We start from the raw sequence: 22,714 nt of genomic DNA on the forward strand, positions 1-22,714 counted from the left end.
TTTATATTGAATTTCATTTAATTACTGTAATAACTATTAATTATGTAAATATTTTCAATAACTATTATCTGTCTAAGGGGTGGTGTATAACAGTGACTCCCTTTAATATTCGGACACTCTTTAGAACAGTATAAGCTTTTCAAAATTGGACCTAACGACTTGAGTTCTTTTGAAAAGTTAGAAGGATTAGTTTACTAGATGTAAAATATTTTGAAAAAATTGCGATTTGTGGAAATCGCGAAGAAAATAGCGAAGGTCGTTTTTACAACTTTTATATCTGAGCTCGTAATGAAAATTTAAAAAATACGTTTTGCAGATCTATGTCAATGAAACGCACGCTGAAAATTTCATCGAAATCGGTTAATGTCGCTATGAGTTACAAACTCATTTCACGACTTTCGGCCTAGAACTGTAATAAATTTGAAGATTCTCACATCTTTCGATGCCTGCCGCTTGTCTCTCCATCGACCGATTTCGATGAAATTTTCAGCATGTGTACAATTGACATAGATCTACAAAACGTATGTTTTAAATTTTCGTTACAAGCTCGGATAAAAAAGTTGTAAACGGTGACTTTCACATTTTCCTTTGCGATTCCCACAAATTGCAATTTTTCCAAATCTTTTGCACACGTCATCTAGTACACTAACCCTTCTAACTTCTCAAAAACAAACTCAAGTCGTTAGGTGCAATCTTAAAGAACTTGTACTGTTCTAAAGAGTGTCCGAATATTAACGGGAGTCCCTGTAAATAGGGAAAACAATAGCAAGAGGCATTCATTTTCCTGCGAAGTGTTGTTTATTCTAATTTTGCATTCCGTTTCCTACATTACCATCTGCTTTTTACAATGCAACGTGGTAGCCGACATCGAAACCTGTTCGGCGGTTTTAAAGGGACACCCTGTATACATCAAGTCTGGTATTGGGTTCGATCTCTCTAGTGAAAAATTGCACGAGTATCTTTATTTCCTCTTTCTTTTTTTTTTTCGTTTTTCGGTTTGTCGGTATTTGTTTTATTCGGCTTCGCCCTATTTTGCACGCAGCGATAGGGGTTCGTAGGGGGAAGGGGAGGACGGTTTGGTTGGAAATTCGGTAAAGTTGGTGAAAAAGTAATACTGGCCTCGGTTAGAGCTGTAGTAATTGTGTTCCGGTATAGTGAAATAGTTATGCATCGAACGGAGTGTTTAATGTTTTATGGAAAGTGGATCGTTGCTTCGGGAATTTTTGCATTTCGGAAATTGCTTCGATCGGTTACGAAATCGATGGTGGTTACGAAACTGTATTTAACCCTGAGCTATCCTCGCGAAATGTTTCCCGTTGCGAAATTACGTAAACGACAGTATAAGCCATTCGTTCCATTTCAAGCTTATCTAATACTTGTACATTCATTTTATAAACCAGTGAAACATTTCTCAGGTGAATTTAATTAAAAGAAAAATTAAACTCTGAAAATAGAATGAAAATTACGGTCCCGAGTTTGTCAAACGATGTCAGACTAACCCAGGATTAGGTGATTTTTTTATTATCAACTTGATAATTTCCAGATGTGAAATTTTTAATAGCGCAAGGATTTATGCGATGCAAAACTGTGCCACTGTATTGTTATTATACCAGAATTTTGAACGAAAATATCTTATCAATTTTTGCATGAAAATGGTAGTATTAAAATGGATAACGAGTGGAATATATTCAGAGATTTGGAAGATGATTTACCTAAAATTTAGATTAAACCACGCATCGGAAGAATACTCGATATCGCACGGTACGTAGAATAATTGTGCAATATTATTTGGCATTATTGATCGAAATTAAATATTATTCGGGGCTATGTAATTAAGCTAACAGTATTACATCCCTTAATATTCTGCAAATTGTATGCTATCATTGACATTGTTGTTTCACGCCCAACGTTGTTACGGATATTAAGCGTTATTCGAACGTGGACGATATTAAGTAACAATTGACAAAATATTTCGCCTCGTTGCAACGCGTAATATTAGAAAATTTAATACGCAGATGCATTTTGCAAACAATTTTGTATTCATACTACGTGCAATGAAACTTAATATTACGTATACTCGCGAGGACCTTCATACGAACTGTATATTGTCATATAAACTTTACATAGACATATTTCAACAAACGTAACTTATTATAAAATGTGCACCTAACAATTTTATCATGTCCTTAATATGAACATTTTTAATGACACAGTATAAGGGTTGTTTTACACTCGTGACAGTGTAATAAAAATCTTTTTATTTCACTTTTAGAAGCCTTTTCATTGCGACGTGAAATTTGAAAATTACTAGACATTAAAGTCAGTGCACACAATGACATTCCATACTCTCGAAATTAAAAAAAAAAAAGGAACTCCAAATTGAAAGCACCTCGTACGAACTCTAATTAACGAAAATTCACGATACAATAGGTGTAGCAATTAATTCCGCGCCTTTTTTCGCTTTATGAAAAAAGATTTATCAACTGGAAACCGCCGTAATTTTTCAGAAACAGGATTCGACGGTTGTCTGTGAAATAGAAAAACGTCATCCAAAATAATGGAAATTATTGTGAAATTACGTTTGATTTTCTTTTAAATGCACATTGAAGTTTACGAAAAAAGGCGTCGAATTAATTTGTACTAGTTAATGAAAAATAAAAATTAAAGTTTTATTTAAAAGGAATAAGAACAGATAAAAGATCGAAATAATGTCCATTATTGTCATTCTTCTGGTAGCTTGCGAATACCATCGCGATAGAAACTCGGTGGCTTTGAGTCAATTACGTGAATCCAGTCGGAAGGAATTCATTTCTACACCTAATACGTAAAAATACACAAACAACCTTAAATCATTCATCCTAATTCGTGAACCTTCGGACACCATCATCGTAACAAACTCTCGCTCAATTTCCACCCTCGAAAACCACGCAACCCGAGATAATTCGAGTCCAGACCGAGGAACCATCCGCGAAGAACAAATCCAGATCGTTGTCTCGCGGAAAGAGAACGTCTTGAAGGCTGGATCGAAGTTAAAATCCGCGAGAAAGAGGTGGAGGGACAGGCGCTTATCCAGCAGGCGAAAAGGGGGAAGCTGAAGCCATGAATACTAAAGGCACGTTATTAATGCCATCTGGCAAAGTCGCGGCGATATTAGGAGGGCCGCTTATAGCGACGTTTTAGCGCGGCCGGTTTATTACAAGGATCGTTCTGGAGAAAAGGAAAAGCAGCACAGACAAGGCGAGAAAACACGGAATAAGAAGAGGACCTAATGGCGGAAAGCAAGAGCGCGCCTGGCCATCCTAGTAATGGAGCCCACCGACCGCCATTATAATAATCGTAAATGCGAAACTACGCCAGTGTCGTGCCCCTCCTTCGAACGAGAAACCGCCAGTTTCTTTATGCTAATAAGAACGTTTTCTGAACAATGATTTGTTCGTTGAGTTTCACGATTTTTGTTAGTGTGCTGATGCAGACACATGTTGATTCTCAGATTTTGGAACTGATTTGGGAAGATTATGGGAAGTGTGAATGTTTAATCCTCGACAGGTATGTCAGCCGCCAGACCCTTAGATTTCTTAGCATGTAGTTCTATTGTGTATAGTTTTCGCCTTCGCTCGTTTCGTAGCAGCGGTAATTTTATGACGGCAATCGTAGTCTTTCAATCTAAGAACTCGCTTTCACCTTATTGCCCTGTTTTCGACTTAGAATCTTCGCCCCTTTTTTAACTTGTACATTTTTGCATTCATATGGTCACCAGAGCCGAAGCGTGTCTGCTACAGTGATTTTTCGAGGCACTCGGAATTCCCGCGTGCGTCACTCAAGGGTACGCTTGGTACCTGAGAGTGCCCTATGGTCTGGGGGGTGGCATTTTCGTGTAGTTTTTCCCACCTATGATTTTAACCAATAGTTTTCGCCAACCACCCTTCCCCACCACTGTCGAAAAATGTACTCAACCTATCCGAGGGCCTCACCCCCGCGATGCGTCCTCGCACGGAGGTGTCGTGGGACCTTTCGCGGAAGGGAACGACAGAAGTGATCTGACCACGCCAAGAGTCGCTCCTTTTTGAAGTTCAGATCATTAGCAATAGTTGTTTCGTCCTCCTAATCACGGAGGTGGTCCTTCGAAGACGAACCTATTAGATTTAGTCGGCACACCACGTGCTAAATTCGACAAGGCTCGAAAGTTGGTTGCAACTACCACGAGCACATCATAACAGTGAATATGAGTTTTGGATTATTCTTTGAGGGATGAGTGAAAGGGTTTAACACTAGAACTACCAGCCGAGTCCAAATGACCCATTAGTGACTTTGCAAAAGTGAGTTTTTATGTAAGTAAATCGTGGTTGAAAAATTCGAATCACATCGATACAAATGGAAGCATACATGTAGAAAATAAATTCGGAAAGTTACAAACGATAATACTTACCAGTATTGAATATTCACGTTTCTTCGAAAGATGCTGATGGGTCATTTCGACCCAGTCGGTAATTCTAGTGTTAATTGACCGATGGACTTTAAATTTTCATTTAGTTAGTTGAAGAGCAATGAACAACGCGGAGGTTAGGGACGCCGACTGTTCACGTGTTACAGTTGGGAATCACCCCCAAACTTCACGAAAAAATGTACATTTATATTCTTCCAACGTACACTACCGGCCAAATGTTTGGAATCACTGTGCATTGCAAAAAAGGTAGCATTTATAATAATTTTTTAACGAATTTTTTATCATTCAAATCAATCGAAATGAGGTAAAGTGTTATTGATCTCCACAACATCAATTTCAAATCAATAAAGAATTAGTAGCAGATTCAATGTTAATGTAAATTGGCAGGTAGTGTATGTGCATACATATATTCCAACCACGTCAGTATTTTCAATTCCTGCATATTGTGGTTAAAACAATGACAAACGAAGTATATCCTGTTGAAAGGTCTACTGAGAAACAATGTTTCCCCAGAAAATGGTAGAATATGAATAACTCTCGGGGAGACAATAGTAAAAAACACATCTTGTTACAAGAAAAATAAACTTAGGATACGATAAATATAATTAGCTATACGTAGGCTCTCCTCTATTTTCAATTAACTCAATCATTCGATTGTATACGTATATATACATACGTATTATTCACGCAAACACACACCGTGAAACTGTAGCAGTGTAGCTCGCAGAGACACGCTTCTCGCTTGATTTTTCTCCCAAGCTGAGCTGTTCGTTGTGTACTTGAATTCGGTGCACTAGCTCCTTGTATGCAGCGGCACTTAATTCACACCAACGAATATGCTAAGTACGTAAATTGATTGGAAATCCGCGTATAATCGAACAACGCGTTGTTCGATGTATTCCCTACAAGACTAGAATCGCGCAGTATAAACGACGTTCGTCGTTCGTCGAGGCACTCGTTCGGTAGGCTTGTAAACACTGACTGAGGACGTATCGTGCCCGATTTCTGTACGCTGTTTACGCGCAGTTAGCCTAAGAAGAAACCTCAGGGTCTAATCACCAGCGAGCTCTTATCTCATAACATCGCGTGAGACTTGTTGATATTTTTTTCGCGCTAAACATAAGAAACGCGAGCCAGGATCGTTGAACGTACATCGAGCCAAACGTGAAGCTATGTGTCCTTCTGAGAGTAAAACTATCGCGAGTTGCTCTCGAGAGTATTTCTCGCGAATGGACACTGAGAGTTTGCATTCGCATTCACTCTTTCTCACCATTCTTATTCGCCATGATAAAGAAAATTGTAAATGCTTGCTAAATATGTAAATCAATTCGAAATGAACGTCGAAATTTTTCAGGAAAAATGTTCGCGTATAGTCGAAACCGCATTGTTCGAGGGAGCACTTTCAGATACATTTGAAGTGTTCAGAAGAAAAGAAATGTAGAAATGAGAATTTATAATGTTAACCCTTTGCACTCCAAAGGCGCTGTTATGGCGACATACTTCATTACTCTGGAGAACTTAGAAATGTAAAATTCAAGTTTTTTAATATTACTAAAATAATGCAACTTAAATATTAAAAATCTTTTCTTTCTTAACAAATCTTTATATTTTCAAAAGTTTCACTGCAAAAGTACACTGAAATTGCTATCTAATCTTATCAAAAAATGCTTGGAGTGCAAAGGGTTAACGATACAAAATAAGATTTAAATTTATTTAAAAAACTATGAAGCGTCAAAATTTGATTATGTTTAGTTACTGTTTTCTCTTTGTGCTAGAATCACTCTAATATCAACAGCAATTACGTACAAAGATACAACTTTGTGGTACCGAACCCTTCAATCACAAATACAAATAGGTACATTTCAGACTAGAAATTTAAGTAATTGCTTAAAAATACCATATAATCCCTTCGCCTTTATGAATCTAAGTATGTACAAATTTCACCAATAAATTCGTCTATAACAGATCTAAATAAATTTCTGACCTGCATTTCTACAGCATTGCAAAAATATTTGGACACGATCTTATGAACAACAGCAAACTTTAAACCAAGCCACGTCAATGGAATCCGATCATTACTATCCAAAATAATTCAACACTTTTACACCGATACAATCCCCGCTGCATAAAATTTCACTGTTCCATATCGTTCAATTACACTCATAATTCTCCACCTAGAACAAAATCTTCATCTCCATTCACATAATCCCACACTTTAATCACGTCGTTTTAATAAAAATTCCGTATCGATCGTCCGAAGAAATTCCCTCATTCACACGGTGAAAATGAAATTCCGAAAAATTTCCACGAACTATTTCGACGACTGTCAGCGTCAGAAGTTTCGGCCAATGCCGAAAGAAATTTAACACGGCAGGGGACACGCAAACTGCATTCGAACGAGGGAGCGGAAGTTAACCGTGAGGTAAGTCAGCGCGTGCTGCGTGTGCAGTGAAACGTAAGTAGGCAACAATAGATTGTTAGATTGGTCTAGAAACTCCGTAACTGTGAAAACGCTACGCGTGGATGAAAGAAGAATCCGTGGAGGAGGACGCGAGAACTGGCGCGCGCGGGGCGAGTGCGATGAGGGAAAAGGGTCGCTGAAAAGCGAATGAAAAGTGTAAAACGCGACAAAAGGGGGCAATGTTGGAGCAGCTCATCAGCGTTCAGCCAGAGAACGAAATTTCTTCACTTTACCGAGACACTGCTTATTTAAAGTCAGCCTCCCTTTTCAGCTGCAGCGTAAAAACCTGGAATTTCGTTCGTTCTCGAGCACATCTCTAACGCTTCCGCCCCTCGTTCCTATTCTGATGCGTGTATTTTTACTTCAACGAACGTTACCTCTCCATAGAGAGTAGCGTGCTACTTTGTTTTATATTTTCAAAAGAAGATCGTGTCTGAAATCATTGAGGAATCAGTGATACGCATTATGAACTCGCTGTGCTACGATACATTAGGTCATCCTGTAAGTTCGTGCTGAATGCGAAAAATATTTTAATGAAAACCTAAAGAAATTCTACAGCGACGACATAATGGCCCTGCCAAAAGAATAGGAAGAATTTCTGGAACGAGAAGGCGTTTACATTTTTTTTTTCTTTCTTTTTATATCAAATTTAAGGGTTTGATGTGAATTGTAAAATTCGACGGGAACTTATGGAACGACCTAATAATTCATTTCAGTTCATCTCGATGAAATTCTAATTCCGTTTAAAAGATTCAAATTTCCATATCGAACTCAACAGAGTGAAGATTATAATGCTCGCCTAATTCATCCTTTTTCCACCCTTACTTTCAGTTTTGCTGCATTTCAACCGACGCGATTAAACTTTCACGCGGTACCGTGTGTGCTCCACGAAAAATATTCGAAATTCTGGCGTCTAACCAAGATCTACCAGATTTTCGAGCAACTTGTCATCCCAACAAAACTCCACGTTCATCCCTCCGTTTAATAAAATTCAATTATCACGCTGAAAAGAAAAGAAAAACTGAAGGCATTCCTTCAAATACACGAGTCTCTGTTCACCATTGCTAGCACGCTGAAGGATAGAATAGCAACGAGCACATCCGCATAAGCTGATCCGCGAAGGAGAAATTCCTTCTTTCATCCGTCGAGTCGAGTAGAAATAAATGAAAACGTTTAACGTAACGTTTCCATTCCAGGTGAAATTCTTCTTCTCCGTGAACTTTTATTAGCTCATCCCCCTACCGATTGAAAGCCACCGGCGACGGTGACTCCTCAGACCTGGCTGGCTGTGCAAACACTATCGCGACGATTCTCTTCCGTCGCCCCTAAACTAAGTGATACGCGGCCATAAAACTGCCGGATCCGTAGCGGCGCGCGAAATAAACGTGCTCCAGGGCTCGTGACGCAAATTGCACCGACTTCGTCCCCATCGCCGGAGGAATGATCCATTCGAGATGGAGAATCGATATTCCCCGGCAGGCTGAAACGCGCGGCGACTCGTTGATATTACGAGCAAGCTGAAAGGGAAGAGGAGATTCGAAAGTTCGGATTCTAGCCGATTCAACGGTAGATCTTTTTACGAGCAAAGTCACCGCGACATAGCGGGTTGAACCGTCTTAAGGCGAATTCACACACGTATATGCATATGCAGAGAGACGTAGAAGGTTGGCAACGAAGTTCCGAGCAATCCTGCAGGGAAGTTTTTCTTGATTCAAGGGATCACATTTTATTGTGAACACGTTTGCCAGCAGAACCAGTTTGCTTTATCGCCGTACGAACAAGCATCCGGTGAAACGCTTCTCTTGACCTGAATTCGAATCAAGAAACGTTCGGTGGGGTTTGCAGATGATCGATCCGGAGGATCGATCTGTGGACGAGATGGTTTGGATGCGAATTTCCATTTGGGGAGATTTAGATTTCTAATATTTTCGGCGTTGAGGATGGAGGATTGAATGTGGTTTCTTGGAATTGCGAGGTGTTTCATTGCTTGAGGGAAGGTTTCGTGATGTAACGACACTTGTGAAAGGGTTAATATCTTGTTGGATTTATTTAAAAATAGGAATCATCGTTGACGACTGCTAGCAATTTTTTGGATTTTCTATTGATTCGTCGGACATGTGATCTTTTTGTTAATGAGGAATGAGGAGTGTCAGAGAAATTTCTACAAATCTAATTTACATTCTGCGAGCCTAATATTGTAATGATAGACTGCGGATTTTTATGCATTTATGGAAAATTTGAAAACAGAAAAATACACAGAATGCACGTAATAAGCAAAAATATATAAATAATCCTAAAATACAGTACTATTTATGATAATTAGTGAATAAAACAGTTGCCTATCTAACTTCTATTTTTTTTTCATTACATTCACGAAAATATGAATTTGCATAAAAATCCGCAGTCTGATAATGACACTTGCGAAAGTGTCGATATCTTGTTAAGAAATTATTGGATTCATTTAAGAAGAGAAATCTTTGTCGTCGATTGTTAGGATGTTTTCTCGGTCTTTAGATTTTCTATCGAGCCAGCAGATATCGGGAATAATATTTTTATCGGGAAGAATCTAATTTACATCCTTTGAGCATAATTTCAGCACCTAAAAACAGTACTTTACACCCCGTTCAACCCTTGAAAATGCATTTTCAACCGAGTGTTCGTCTAATTTAACTCCAACTGTAAACGACACCCGCGGGATTAATATGAATTTGGCACTGGAGATGAAAAGGTCATGCTGTTAAGGACACACGGGGGCGAAAATTATCCCGAAAGATATGAAAAAGATATGAATGTCATTTCTGATTGCACGTGAACAAGTTTAACGTATTTATAATCTATTCTCGTACGTGTAATTTATTTTACCGAAGCGTTTAAGGAATTACGTATGACACGGAATGAAATATACGCGAGAAAATGACCGTTTGTTTTTATTCGCAAATTTATGGTGCACGAGCGTATGGTAAGAAGATAATAACGTAAAACAAACGGCTATTCAATTTCATCAGCACGGTTGTTGCTTCGTAAAAACATCCCGTCGCGATTAAAAAATAGTAAACCCAGGCGAAACAATGCCCGAGTTATTTCATTTTTATATTTATCATCTCGCAGACAAATGCGTCGGTAGCATAAAAAGACGGTAAAATACCAAATATACTGGGAAAAAATTGCTCTATCAAGCTTATGGCTTCAACTGCAAATGCGATAATTCCATCAAAGTGAATTATTTATTCGAACAAAAATACAGTGCTCGATATTTCGTAATTTAATGGAATAACGAGGAAAGAAGTAATCCCCCAAGACAGTTATCACTTGAAAAGAAATATACATTAACGAGACGTTAATTAAATTTTCACCTATCGTTGCTAAATCTGGGAAGTTCTGTCCGTCTTAATACTTGTATCGTGTTACTTTGGATATTACTAGATAAGACTGGATCAGATAAGAATATTTCGTTAAATAAACAACCCTGATCATCTTCAGGAACCACAAAATTTAATAACAATGAAATTCGCGAGAAGGAAACTATTCTACGTATCTCTGCATTCTTCCTCGAAAGTGACAGAACTTTCTCATGACAGATTGCACACATTCCACGAACAAAACTACTCTCTTTAGCTTAATTGTCCTAACTAACATTTTTGAGCACACGAAGAAAATAAGTTTTGTAACATAAAACCATGTGTAAAATATGCTTCTGGAGCATTAAAAATCACACAGGACATTCTTACTTTGCTTAACCCTTTCGTTGCATAATTACTCTCCTATCCATTCTATCAAAAAACAAATATCTCTAATTCTCAACTTTTTCTGCATTTTTCATGTCACTTCATTCTTCCCGTTACTTCGACATACCACTGAAACTTACCCTGACGTCGCGTGGACAAAGTCGAACGTCGCAGCGAAAGGGTTAAACCGCGGGAAGAAACCCCGTTGAACAGAACATTTCCACCAAAGAAGGTCAGAAAAATCCACTCACATTCCACTCGAGCCTGTACAAACAAACATCCCTGACAGTCCACCGAAGCGATAAATCAGCTCCACCTCGGCGTTTCTCCCCGAACGAAAAAGCAGCAAAAAAAAAAAAAAGGAAGAAGATTAAGTAAAAAGAAGCAGCCCGATCAAAAGCGAAGCCGCGTAACGATATCGAACGGGGGGCACCGGTACGAAATAATAAACTCGGGCAAAGAGGCGAGACAAAACGAACGAATGGGGAAAGGGGAACGCGAAAAGAAACGAGTCCTTCTCTTTAACAAAGCCCAGTCGTCGCTACGCTTGTTTACTATCACCACCCTCGCCTGGCGACCTGGCAAAAGTCGAGCTCGCGGGACAATCGCGATCGATGTACACCCCTCTCTGCCCTCACACCGCCGTTCCCCTTCCCGCCATCGCCGTCATTCTCGTAGCCCGTCGGTATTTTTCTCCCCCTGCAGCTGCCTCGTGACCCAATTCGCGATAGTAGGCGAGCGTGCTTTCTACGTATCGCGCGAACGGCCACCCCTCTTCCTCCTCTCCTCTTCGCTGAACCGTGGCTGGTTGCGAGGGGTGCGCGCACCCAGGATTCCAACGGGGCGTTTTCCCATCCCTCCAGCGGGATACAGGAAAGAAACGGCGGAGAAGGGCCGTGACGGAGGATCAACGAAAGAAGCTGCATTACGGGGATAATCCTCTCTCTCACTCTCTCTTTTTCTCGCTGCGAAAGGGTTGAACTGGGCTCTGGCGTGGATTAATAACATCTGCCACGGAGAGGGGATCTGGGTAGTCGTTTCACGGTTCTGGACTTTCCACGACGATTCCTCGCGGGTATTTTTGACGGAGTTTCGGGGGTCTTTGGTAGGATTTGGAAGATGGAGGTGTCTGCAGGAAGATTTTATTTTGGAGATTTTTGAGGGAGAGTGTGAGGGGTGGTTTTCTGGAAGGTTTCTTTGGGGTGTGTGTAAGTGGTACGGTGGAAAGATTTGAAAAGGGTTTTGACGAAATGGTAGTTTCTTTTGACGGAGTTTGGAGAGCCTTTGGTGAGCTTTGGAAGATGGAGGTGTCTCCAGGAAGATTTTATTTTGGATTCCTTTGAGAAAGGGTGTGAGGGAATGGTTTTCTGAGGAAGCATTTTGAAGAAATGGTAGTTTCTTTTGACGGAGTTAGGAGAACCTTTGGTGAGCTTTGGAAGATGGAGGTGTCTCCAGGAAGATTTTATTTTGGATTCCTTTGAGAAAGGGTGTGAGGGAATGGTTTCCTGAGGAAGCATTTTGAAGAAATGGTAGTTTCCTTTAACTTTGAGGTATTGTAGAATTGTTAACCCTCGTTACGAAAATAAAAAGAGAGAAATATCGAGGAAAAATCCGAAGGGAGGAGCGGTTGCGCGAAGCGTTAAACTTCGCTAAACCATATCCCGTTCGCTCTGCTCCCGTTTCTCGCTGTATCTTCGACTGGAAAAGGGGCATAATCCACGCCGGTTGCGTGAATCGTTCGCTACGGTGTGCGCGTACAAACGCGCGAGCCTCCTCGTTACTCTCGAAAAGGGAGAAAAGCTGCAGAGATTAAGCTCTTGTTACCGCTCAGAGAGAAACGAAGAGAGAATGAGAGAGAGTGAGAAGGGATGGAGATCCAGCGGGAGGAGGACAATTCTTTTTCATACTCACGAATCTGCCGTGTTTCGCCAGGCAGAAAGAGTATCGTTTGTTCGCGAACGCTGCGCTCGGAACCGTGGCGCGGGTGAGGGGGTGGATAAGCTGAAATGGTCTGGTGCGTCGGCTTTCGCGATAAACAAAGCTGGCTGTCGCGAGGACCGTGCTTACGCTCGTTTCAGACGGATAAGGAGCGGTGTGATTTTCGTTGAAAATTGATCGTTGCTCACCTCGTTGCCGAATTTTTCACTTCTTCGACCTCTTCACTCGTAATGACGAGTCATGCTCGTGGTACTATGAGTATGATCGAGATGTGACAAAAGGAATATTGTATTTTTGCTTCAATTTTCAGCGTCGATTTGAAGACTGAGAAATTTTGGAGAATGTTTGATATTTGGTTACTTTTTTTTTAATTTGCCTTTATTTCAATATTTCAGCGTCTATATTAATGCATTAGGACATCCCATAAGTTTGTGTCGAATTTTATCATTTAAAATACGGTTATAAAATTTTTTAAACATTCGTCAAAATAAAAGAAGTATTGACACAGATGTGAAAAATTCTTTAAAAAATCGTGAGGCGTAATCTCATAATGAGTTAATATAGCGGGTGTCCAGTTTTTTCTGAGAAATATCAAATAATTCCTTGAAAGAGTGAAATTCTTTTCTCACGATCTTTGGCTAGGTTCTTCTGCTCGCTTTTACGGTTGTTTGTACATTGTTAGCCGTAACTTCTGACGAAATTTCTTTGGGCTGCGAATGGAAGAAGTGCTGATGAATACTGGAAATTTGTCAGGTTTTCTTATAGAACGCTTTTCTCGTGCTTTGCTGTTGTCAAAGAACCAGGTTCTTTTTATATATATTCTTGGTCAACAAAGAGGCAATTCTAAGTACGATTTACATCGGTTAATTTTATTAGAAACAGCTATCACGAGTTGAAATGTCTTGAAAACTGACTGATTCGTGTCCCTTCGTGTTTTGTGGCTTCTAATCGATTTCCTTTAAAATTCGACACAGAAACTCGCTATTTAACAGAACGAAGATCATGTAAAAAATATGAAATGGCAGTTTTGTCCATTCAATTTAATGTATTCGACTTCTAAGTTCACGAATTTCGAAAAATGAATTTTCGAAGAATTGAAGAAATTTTAACGAGACCAAACGAGAACTGGAAAATATCTGAGAAATGCTAGAAAATTTCTCAGACTTCGACTCGTCTCAAGGTACGATCGTAGAATTTCCAGTTTTGCCTCCCTTTTGTTCGAACGTCAGCCTGTTTCAACGAGATTCTTTCATCCGGCGATTTAATAATAGAAAACGTGAACTGCGGAATCGTCGTTCAAGTCGAAAGAATCGCCGGCACACCGTCCACGCTTCGCCGCCGTTTAAACCTTTCAGCACATTAAATTCTGCTTTACTTAACTTCCTCACGGCTCGCCGATTCATCCTAATATAATGAAGTTTCCAGCGACTTTACGCGAGATGCATCCCCAGTCCTTCGACAATTAACGATTTCCAAGTAATTAGCACCCGGGAACTTCCCTTTTATTGCCCTCTGATCGCACGGTAACGTGCGTAGATAAGGTAACGTAAATCTATAGATGTTAAATTGAAAAATGCGGAGGCATTAGAAAATTTATGAAGTTTCTAAATTTAAAGTTTTCAATTTGAGAAATTTTTTAATTTAAGGAATTTTCAGTGTGGGAAATTTTTAAATTTAAGAAACTGTCAATTTGGGAAATTTTTTAATTTCAGAAAAGAATTTCAAATTAAAATAAATTTTCAATTTAAAGAGATTTAAATACGAAATATTTTCAATTTAAACAAATTTGAAGTTAAGAAATCTTCAAATTTAAAGAAATTTAAATTTAAGAAATTGTCACATTTAAAGAAATTTAAATCGCTTAAAAAATTCAGATTTTTTGTACTTGAGAAAAAATTTGATTAATTTGGCTGATATGTTGGCCATGTTTTCTTGATTGGCTCGAACTTTCCTCGGGATATTTTGTAACGAAATGTCGTTAAGCGCGTGCTTGGCTTCTTAACAATCGCTGCGCGAAATTGACGTAAATAATTGAGACGCTTTGAGCCGGAGACTAACGATCGTTATTACACCGTTTCGCGATAATTAATTCATTAATTAAATGGGTTTGCTACGCGGCAACGAGTTCGTTTGATGTGGCTACGGAAACGGCAATTCGTGGATTAAATCCGACCGAAGAAGGCTCGACGAATTTCGGTTCCACGGCTGGCAATTACAGCTTGTTTGGAATATGGGTTAATCCGTCGTTGTACGCTGGTTAAAATGTAATTTTCACCAAGCACAAGAGCGTAAATAAATGAAATTTAAGCAGTGAAAAATAGAAACACGCATCCCTTCAAATTGAAAATTTCAAAGGATTAAACAAAAATTTCATTTTCTGAAAATTACATTCTCATCAAAGAATATTAAAAATAAATATTCTCCACTCTACAAGTATACGCGTAATACCCCCTGAACTGCAAAAGAAAGAAAGCAATAAAATCCAAAGAAAATTCCACGGTGAAATATTCAAAATTACAAAAGAAGAAAAGGTAGAAAAATTCTCTGTAAAAGTTTCCAAAATTTCAAAAATATGAAGACGAAGGAAAGAGGAGGAAGATGAGGTATCTCATTTTTCTCAGCTGATTCGAGGCACATGCTGGAGGAAAAGTTGTAAAATTTCAAGATTCAAGGAACGCAGTGTCCCGAATTTCACCAACAACGCAGGAAACAGCAAAGGTTGAACAACGTGCCCGCAGCAGAATCTCGAATCTTCGCGGATCCATAAAACACAACGCTCCACTTTCCATGAACAAAGCTTCAGAGACTATCCCATACGGGACAATCCCCGGTGCACTAAACAACAGAAGCCTCCGCGATCAGCGTAGCGAGCAAAGAATCCTGTCACGAGATGCGTGTGCCTGTCGAAACAAGGCCACACGAGCGAAAATCGATGACAGATTCTTTCATTGTCCGGACCGAATCTTACTTTATCTGCATCTTGTGCAATAAAATTGGAAGCAGCAGTGCAACGATGTAATTGTGAGACATGTTCATAAGAAGTGCAACGAAAAATGAAAAGAAAAGTAAATTTCCTTCCAATCCATATTTTTTCCTCTCTTGGAATAAAGAACGTGACAACAATTTGATGTGACTAGCGTTGAAAATTTCCTTTGAAAAGAAAGGAAAAACATTGTAAAGTTGTTTTGAAAAGAAGTGAAGAGTTTTTTTCAAAGTGAATTAAACACGATTTTTACAGACCAAAGTACTGTTTACAAAATTTACAAAAGTGTAAACAAACTTAAGAATTCCACCGACAAATTGTAACCATTCAAACTTTTTAATTCGAAATTAAACCACCTATTCAATTTACACCTAATTTTTAACTAACTTTCTTATGAATAAATGAAGTTAAGTTACTGGAATAAGACAAACGAATCAAGGGAATGGACTAAGTTAGCAATATCCAATTGTAGTATCAAATAGGAAACCCACCACGGAAAATATAGAGGGAGTAGTTGGTGTAGTGCGCAAAGCCTCGGCTTGCTAATCCGAGGGTTCCGGGTTCGATTCCCGGTTGGGGTCCTTCAAAATTTTTCCGTCGATTCCTGCACAATTAAGGATTAAAATTCCCATGGCTGTGAATCCGAAATATGAAAACAAAGAGAAAATATATTCAACTAAATTTCTTATAAAAAAAAAGGTCAAACAATTCCCAATGGACTTTGAACACAACACTACTCTTTCACTAAAATAAATTTCACATTTCCCTGAAAAATTATCAGTGTATTTCATACCTGACGCAAAATCATGTTCGTATTCTAACAATGAGACAAAAAAAAAAGCAATTTTTCCCCATAAAAGGATCTCGCTTGCGGAGCATAAGGTCCTGGAGCAAATAGCACACCACGTTAGAACAGTACGTACCGGTACCCAGTTCTTCGGCTCGTTTCTCCTTCTTTCGCTCTACTGATTTATTCGCGGCGACGAAGGGGCAATTAAGCATTCCTGTATGCGTGATTTAACAGGTGGCCCCGCAATAATTTACTCGGAATTGGGTTACGTAAATGGCCGGGATAATTAAATGCGGCAGCAGGGAAAGGGTTGAAGTCGAAGGGGATAGGAGCAATAGCGACGTTTTACGATCCGACGTGTGTCGTGTTTCGAACTGCGGACGATTTGTATCAATTTGAATAAAATTCGCGTACATTCTGTACCGGTATTGGACAGTGGCTCACGCTTCTGACGTCATATTCGGATTAAAATAACGAGTCGATTCGAAGCGAGATGCGAAAAGATGAACTGTATGATTCGATGAAAAGTAGAGTCTGAGTAAAATGTCTTTATCATATATGAGCTGTTCACAGGCAAAAGTTAACTCCAATTTTTGATTCTTTCTTTTTTAATTTTAGTGCCAAAGCACTCGATTGATGCTTATTTTTTTACATTTAAAATAAATTTCCTTAATAATTAGGCTTGGCACCTACTGAATGATAAGAATTTTTATGGCCATTGAATAATGAATTATTTATTTCAGAAGCTAATGTAATTAACTCCATACTCTGAATGTAATTCAGAGGCCTATAAGAATTTAGCTTATTGTTAGTAATTTTTTAATGCAACAGTATAAAAAATATTAATGTTAATGCTTATATTTGATGTGTACATGTAATTTCACCAAAATCCTCCACTTTTTGTTACGTGGAGTTAATCCATTTGGCAAATGAGCGGCTTAATTATGCTACCTTCAGACACTCCTCTCCATTTTTAAAAAATTTTCCTTCACTGCGAAAACATTACTATTATACTTCTCTTTTATTACAGTTTAAGTAGTCTCCTCTCCATTTCCACAGAATTTTCGTTCACTATGAAAACATTACTATTGCAGTTTCTTTCACTGCAGTTTTATTAAAAAATCAGTGTTAAAATCCTACCACGAACTCAGTTCCAAAAAAAATCTCAACACTGCAGAAATAATTCTCTGAAACTTGCAAAGTAGGTTTCAGTGCGGTATTCGCTACAAACGAGAACGCGAAATTTGCAGAGCTACAGAGCTAAACTTCCTCCGTCCTATATAGAAATAAAGTATGTTTTATTTCTACGATAAAGAATTTTTCAAGCATAATTTCAACGAAGAAAGCTTCTAAAATATTCCTAGGCCTGAAAAGGAATACTAAACATAACATTGAAAGTTCATAAATACATAAATTAATCAATGTTTCCAAGATGTGCACTTTTCAATACCCTAAGTTTTGCTTATCTTCTGTTTCTCCACTCGTAATCGAGAACGACTTGAAAATTTCGATAGGCGAATTTAAACGCATTCGCCCTACCGCCATTTAATTTTCCTTTCAGCAATCGTTCTCCGTACAGCTTGCACCTATATCTCTTCGAATCAGAATTTTCCACCTAAAATCCTCCATTACCCTGTTCCAACGATACACTTTCACGAATAACGACCAGCATCTAGCGAAGATTTCGCAATGAATGAACGACATGCAAAAAGGGGGTACTGGCAGAGAGACACGCTTGTCGAGGTTGCGGGGTGGAGCATGATCGCGCGCGTGCACGCGTACATACTAACGAGATATTTCATAACGGCAGATTAGCGGGTTCCACGGTTCCATAGTCCCCGTGGCGGCAATTAATCCCGAGGCTGCGAGCGAGCGCGAACAATTTACCGTGGCCCCGAAATTAATTTCACTCGTTCGACATCGACGCTCCGCAGGCATCGCTTTGTGGCTTTCTTTTTTCCCACTTTTCCCCCTTTGTCCAGGATCGAGGGATTGAAAACCGTTCTTTCTCGCTTTTTTATCTTTCTATCGCTCTCTTGTTCGACTCGAGTGTACACCTTTTCTTCCATCCCTGCATCGATGCCTGGCGTTCTTGTTTCATCCGACGGGAAATAAACGCGGCAGAAACGACGCCTTTGGTTAATCAGCTTTTCGCACGCACAGACGGATCTTTGAATGGAATTTCGATTTCTAGAATGGTCGACGATCTGTCGGGATTTTGTGTCTGTTCGACGATAATGCTTCTATGCAACGTTTAGGATTTTATATTATTGTTTGTTCCTGTGAATAACTCCATGAAATAAAATTTGTTAAATTTGGTTTATTTATGAAAAATTGAGCACCGAGCATGTGCTTTGATACTAAAATTGGAAGAGTGTCAAAAAGTGGAGTTAAGAATTTTGGCTCTTGAGTGAAATCTTTTGTTTGGGAAGTTTAAGCCTTGTAATACTGAGCAATTTTTCCTTAATTTTCATTTGGGAGTCAATATTTCAAAATTACTGAAAATATTAGGTCCTTCCGTAAGTTCATGCTGAAAATGGAAAATATTTGAATGAAAATCGAAAAAAGTTCTATCTTACCAAAAGAAATAGGAGAAAATTGTGGAACGAGAAGGCGCTTGTTTTTCTTCTTTATATATCGATTTAAATTATAAAATTCGACACGAACTTGTGGAATGACCTAATAAAAAACATCGAATTTAAAATAATTAATGGAACATAAACTGGCATACACGTATAATTATTTCTTTATTTCAACAAAAGTCACTATAATTTTTATACTTTAAAGTGAGAAATCTAAACTCCGTCAGTTGGACAGATTTAGTTGTTCCAGAGACAACCCTTTGCACCCTGAGCAATTTTTCCTCCACTTCCATTTGCGAGGTAATATTTCAAAATTAATGAAAGTATCTGTATCCTTCGAAAATATTTGTGCAGTATGTAGATAATTTTCGTTGACAAAACTTATGTTAATGTTCGAGGATCAATGTGATATCCCTGGTACCAAGGATCGCGCGGCCATGTCTACTTGAAGTGCGGACTCGTAAGTAGATACTGAGCATCCTTTGATTGCTATAATAATTTTAATGACAGAATAGGGGGAACGTCGAGTGGAATATAGAAGTTTTACGACCAATAAATGTTCACTGAAAATTCCAAGTACAATTTCTGAATAATAATATAACGATGCTGCGAGACAGGTAACGAGACATTTAAATTTGGTCGTAATACGTGGTACTCGGTTTAAGAATAACAAAAAATGCTAAATATTTGAAAAATAAAAATTCAAATCTTAAATTGAAACTATCGAGAAACACTCGCTTCGAGATTATTTTCATAATATAGAAATTTTACGACAAACCACTGAAAATTCGCAGTAAAATTTTTAAATAACAATGCAATCGTTTAAATTTGGTCACAACGCGTGCTGTTAAATTTATATAAAAATTCAATCTTGAACTGAAACTATCGAAGGATCACTCGATCGTACAAGCTCATACTTTCGCATAGTAAATGTTTTATGACGTGAAAATTCGTAATAAAATTTTTAAATAATCCAAACTATCGAAGAATCGCTTGATTCAAGATTGGCTTTCGTACGAGTTCATTCATTCGCGATATAAAATTTTTACGACCTATACATGTTCACTGAAAATTCCCAGTATAATTTTTAACAGATAATATAATGATACCGTAAGAAACACTTAATTCTCATCATAATGCATGCCGCTAAGTTTTCAAAATAATAAAAAGTAGTCCAAAACCTTGATCCTTAACCCCTAGAAAGCACACTCCCGCGACAGAAGGACTGTTACTTGGCAGTAGTCTTCAGCCAGGTCGCTGCACCAAGCTCCATCGAACTGCATTCGCCGCGTGACAAGCCATTCATCAAAGTTGTGACACCCTAACAGCGTGAAATCGGTCGAGCGTGTTCGCGCGGCCGCCCGCGAAAACAAGTTTCAATTTCGCCGACACGGAAGAGGGAATTATTTTGCAGCGACGGCCGGATTTGCATTTCGGCCCGTCGACGTCCTGAAAAGCCTAGCCTGCATGGAAACGCGGGCCTGTCGCACGCGTTGACCTCGATTATCACGCGTGTCTAAGACAGAGAAAGACACGGTGAATCGTGATCGAAACGGTTATCGACCTGGACAATTTCGTCGTTTCGTTCGTCGTGAATTTCGACGGACCGAGCAAGTGGAGGACGAGAGAAGAAGGGAGAGACAGGAGACGTGACGGAGGGAATTTTTGGAAAAGGAAGAAACTAGGACGAGGAATAATTTTAGGACGCCTTGTCAAGGACTGACGTCGCAGTTTTCGAATAGGAAGTTGTCTTTTCTCGATTGGTAATTTGTGATGTGAAATAGACGTCTCTAAAGGTAGGATGTATGTCGTTGATGAGTCTTCTCCGCGACACGGTTTCTTTCTTAACAGCCGGATGAAGTAGCCTGGTAACTTGAATTGCGAAGGGAGATGTGAACAGAATCTTTGTATTCGAATTCTACGAACAGTGAAAATGTCTATTTTAGCACCATTTATTGGAGAAAAAATATTTTTACTGGATATATGTAGTAGAATTCGTTTCAATACTTCACGTATCGTTCGTGAATAGAAATATTCTCAGGCATAAAGATTTATAATACAACCATTAAGTAAAAATAGGAATGAAATTGCACTGTAACGTATTTTGATCTAATTCTTATTTTATATTATTAATGTATAACGTTTCATTTACCAGGTAATCAGCTTATCAATTCTTTCGTCACAAGTGGGACGTATACATCTGACTTGAGCAATCGAACGAAAATTGATCGCAATTCAGTATCCATCGCAGGCACGATGATCGTTAGATACATAACAAATTTAAAAAGTAATTTCGCCAGGGTTGATAGACTTTCAGTAGGTAAACTGTTAAGAAATCACGTACAATTTGCAAAATTTTTCTATCAACCCTCCATCAAAAATCAAATAAATAAAAAAGTACTTTTCTATACTCTGCAAGAATTTTCACTCAGTCGATACCATCATCCTACTTAAAACCCTTCTGTAGGCAACCAAATTGTTCACAGTTGCTCCAAGCATTAATATTTAAAACAGTTTGCATACATTTTATATTCTGGAAACGTATACATCGACGTAAAAATGTCCAGAAAGTGGGGCTCGGTACTTTCACAAGAACATAAAAAGTTGTTAAAGGAAAATACAGCTACTCAGTAGCTTGCACAAGTGATAAACTATCGAAACACAATTGTTACACGCGAAAGTTCCATTTTCTCTAAACCAGTAACCAACTGCCACACGTTTCTTGAAATTAAAGGAAAAATAGCCGCAGGAGCATGGAGCAGACAGAGAACAGGACGAAAAGTGGGGAGGAGAAAAGTTAGCAGAAACTTGGCGAGTATGTATATTTTCCATCTGGTGACCGGACCCGCATAATCTCGAATGAATTTTATCGATTCGGCGGCGGGAAGAGGGTCGGACGGAGGCGCATCGTCGAACGCCAATACGATTGCTCTCGAATGTGCACTCGTCGCCATGACTCGGACGAGTTTCGAAACTCTCCACAGCTTATCGTGGTCCCGTAAAGGAGTCCCGGTGAATCCTAACAGCCGGGTGAGGAGACAACGGGCCAGGAAATCGAGCCACGGGATGGGTGCTCCGGAAGCATCCGGCTCGAGAGCAGCTTATATCTTCCTGCTGGGATCGTGTGCCAGGATGCTTGAGCGTAGCCACGTTCCGACCTGTACACCATGCCAATTTCGTTCGCTAGCGCGATACCGTTTCGCACAGAGATAAGGAGCTTTCGATTATTCGATCCTTGAATGGATCTTCGGCTTGGCTGGGTTCAGGTGACTGGGTCAACGGGGGGAGTACGGTTTCAAAGTGTCGCGAAATAGGTACTTCTTTTTGTGGAAATTGAAATACCTTGGAAATATGGTCGTGCAAGTGTTAAGGAGGAATTTAGAAAAATATGGTCCTGCAAGTGTTGAGGCGGAATTTAGAGAAATAAGGAAGTTACAAGTATAGTTATAGCGGTGGTCAGGGTTTTAACTTTGAACGCGTTTTTCTCGAAGCACAGGATGAAAACTCAGGATGAAATCTTGGAATCTGATCGTTATCCTATCTTTATAAATGTTCAAACTAGAAAATTGATGTGTTTTGTCGATACATCCACGATTTAGCCGAAGTCCAAATTCGAACGGAAGATTGTCCTGATTCGTTGAAAACGAAAGTGAAGGAAACTTTGAACGTGAATGAATTTTGGGCTTGGCTGAGTTCAGGTGGCAGTCTAAAAGTGTAAACTGATTTTTTCACTTTTTGTGTAAATTGATACATCTCAAACATATGGTCCGACGATATTAAAGACGAATGCA

The sequence above is a fragment of the Habropoda laboriosa genome, unplaced genomic scaffold, assembly GCF_001263275.1.
Source record: "Habropoda laboriosa isolate 0110345459 unplaced genomic scaffold, ASM126327v1 scaffold97, whole genome shotgun sequence".
Taxonomy (NCBI): Eukaryota; Metazoa; Arthropoda; class Insecta; order Hymenoptera; family Apidae; genus Habropoda; species Habropoda laboriosa.